Here is a 3443-nt window from a genome sequence, read left to right on the forward strand (position 1 = left end):
TTGTGCCTTTTTATGCCTTTAAACTGAGCCTGAGAGGGGGAAGGGAAAACTGAGCAAAACTTTTTCAAAGCAGTTTGCAGCTTGTTCAAGGTCACACACAGATAGTGACATTTTCTCCAGCTGCGGCAGGGGAGGGAGGAGGCACCTGGCTTGCGGCTGCCCGGTCAGCTTTTGGCCAGTTGTTCAGTTTCTTTTTCTCCAGAGAGAGACTGAGAGTTGAACTTTTTTTCCTTCCCTGGAATTTCAGATTTTCTCCCTTTTCTACTGCACTGCTTCAATTATCAGAGCATAGTGGGAGGACTTTCCATCAAGCACAGAGGGCCTGGCCCTGGGCCAAGTCCCAGCTCCAAGGAGACCAAAGGGAGGACTCTTAACACTTTGCCAGGTTTTTTCTCCACAGCGAGAGATTTTTATTAGTTAGCATTATTTTCCTTTTCCCGTGTGTTTGTTAAAGAAATCGTTTTTATCTCTTTCACTTTCCTTTGAGGAAAATTTATTTTTTCCCAAACCTGGTGGGGGAGGGGTGGTGATGGTCCTTCTCTCAGGGGATATATTTCTAAATTTGGCCAAACTGGTACAACTAGGTTTGTCTTCCTCCATGCCTTCCTCTCAGCAGCCTTGGGGATGTTCCTATGTGAAGCCATCTGTCTCAGTTTGAGAAAACTTAGGGCAGTCTGGAATTAGTTGTCTCCTCTAAACTGTTCCAACAATCCCTTTCCAGCAATAGGAAATGAATACTAATAGATGAAAGTGGAAAAAACCCAACATTTTATTAACAAACAGAATGCCCACAAGGCAAGGAAAAATAAGTAAGTAACTTGTAGATATCAAACTGTCAGACCTCACCGTCCTCCCACTGGAACAAAGACCCAAAATGCCAGAGGAAAACCCGCCCAGGACACGCGTTACAAGATGGCGCTGGCTTCTCTCTCGGGAAAAACAGGAGCTATCACGGAGTAGTTCTAGCAGCAGATGAAAGCTCGGTGGCTCGCCCAGCGTCGACTTCCACCCCACGGCAGAGCTCCGCAGAACGGTCATGGCAGGTGAGGCGGCTGGGCTGGTGCCCCTCGGGGTCTTTTCTCCCCGGCGTGGCTCAGCTCACAGACTCTTGGGCTGGGAGCGGGGCCACTCCACTTCTGCAGGCACGATGTCCCCGGTCTTGGACAAACAGTTTTCTCCTAGGAGAGCCCTGCATACTGTTCCACACATCTTTCCTAAAGGCCCAAACCAACTCCAGACACTGTACCTACAGCAGGTTTCCACAAAGGGCTGCAGAAATCCAGGACAGCTGCAAGTGAGTGTCGGAAGGATTTTATCCGGGTCCTGACAACAGAAATCTTAATAATCTGAAGGAATTTCATTCAGATGTAGCATAGGATCTGAGTTTTTTCTATTGATATGTTTCATGATGACGAACAAGCCGGTACAAGGCTGACATGTGAAAGCATGAGCATGTCCTCCAAAGTGACCAGATTAATTGTCCATTTTATTATTCTTCTGATTTTTCCCCTCATATAAGCCAAGGCAAGCTTTTCCTGGAGACAGAACATGTGTGGGATGAACTGTGGTCCCTCACAGGGTCACAGGGCTGGCAGTGACAAAGCAGGCAATCTGCTTCATTGGGAACCACTACAGAGCTACACCCCAGTGTGGGTTTCAGTAGCAGGGTATTATTAAGAGCTCCTTTCCTGCATGAGGTACAAAAAGGAGGTCCCTGACGATCATCTTGCAGCCATGCATAAAGAAGTGATCCTGCTCCCCTAATTAAGCTTTGGCTGTGGCAATGACACTCTTCCCACTCATCTTTTTACACAGACACTTCAGGTTTTCCCCACACTCTTGCAATACTGGCAGTCGCTGTTTCCTATTTACTGTTCTTCCCCAGAGAGTGATGGTATAGCTGCAGCTTGGAAACAAAATGCCCTGAGATCTGGGGATCTTGAAGGAGCATGAAATGCTAATTAAATGTTAATCTGGGTAGCTACCCAGATCTGCACTTACCAGTATTCTGAGGCACCAGCAGGAGGATCATGCATCATTCCCGTTTGTTGGTGTTCCTGTTTCTGGTGTGCAAGAGCAATGACTTAGCGGAGAGACAGAAATGCCCCTATTCAAACAGTGGGTGTGCAAGTAGACATGAAGTTTCACTGCCTTTTCTAGGATATTTTAGAAAGATCTAAGAGAATATTGCAGGAGGGAGCAGGTGCCTAATTTTGTCTCCAGAGGAATCCCCAAAGGACACATCCACTCTGCTGGTGATGGCAACCCCATAAGCTCACGGACTAGTTTTCCCTGACACATGCCAGCCTTCCCAGGCTTTACTAGTCCGGGATTTGACCCATAGCTAAGCAAACACACGCAGCCACGTGACACAGAGTTTTTCCTCCAGAAAACCTAAGTAACACATTCACATGCATTTTCTTCTCTAACATCCGAGCCTGGAAACCATGAAGACTTTGGTGTCAAAAGGTTACAGTTTGCGCAGGGCTCAGAAGTGTTTTTCCCTAAGGCAGAGCAAATTGACATGTGAGGTTTAAAAGCTTCAAATGACTATGAAAGGCAACTGAGAAATAAATTCTGGAAAGGCAGCATTGTCAGTGATCATGCAGCCCACCAAGAGCTGGAGCTGAACCCAGAATTGCTTCTTCCAGCTAGGCAGGAATTCAATATGCTGGCAAGCACTGGTCCATGGTACCAAATGATCCCATACCCGTGGGCTGAATGGCACCCAGGCTAGGGTACAGATTTGAGGAACCCTTGTCACCTGTTCAATAACCTCACAGTCCGCTCATCCTTCTGCAAACAAGTTGCAAACAACGCCGCTGGACTGCTGTCCTGGGTAAATATACATACAGATGCCTTTTCCAAAGCAGTGCCTCTTTTCCCAGTGAAATACACGTCCTCTTCTTACCTATGGAATTGTGATTGAAGACACCTCTGAGCCAGATCCGTCTGACATTGCAAAGGAGCAAAGCTTTGGGATTTGGGCACATTCTCTTTGTTGCTTTGCTCAGGCCTTTTGTGAGCACAGAATAGATCGAGGCAGAAAACTGGAGACTACACAGGATCTTCTGGGTCCATTGTCCCCCAAACATGGTAATAGGTGGCCCCATTGTAATGCTAAATAACAAACAGCAGCACAAATGACATGAAGAAAACATGGCAAAAGAGGAAGAGGAGAGGCGCTGTGAGGAAAGAATACCGTGAGACAGTGGCACGTTGAGTCAGCTGCACTCTGACAGCCTCTAGGCTAGCAGGTCTCACATTCTCGGCTTGTTTTTTTTAAAAATTATTTTATTTAAAACAAACAAAACCAATCAAAATAAAATATATACTGTTGAAAATCTAGTTTCAAAATTTAAAAGATAAAATGACAACACATTTATTCAAACTACATCTACATGTCAGAACATATGTACATCTGTAACTACAAAGCCTAACGT

This window comes from Corvus hawaiiensis, chromosome 3 (assembly GCF_020740725.1).
Source record: "Corvus hawaiiensis isolate bCorHaw1 chromosome 3, bCorHaw1.pri.cur, whole genome shotgun sequence".
NCBI lineage: Eukaryota > Metazoa > Chordata > Aves > Passeriformes > Corvidae > Corvus > Corvus hawaiiensis.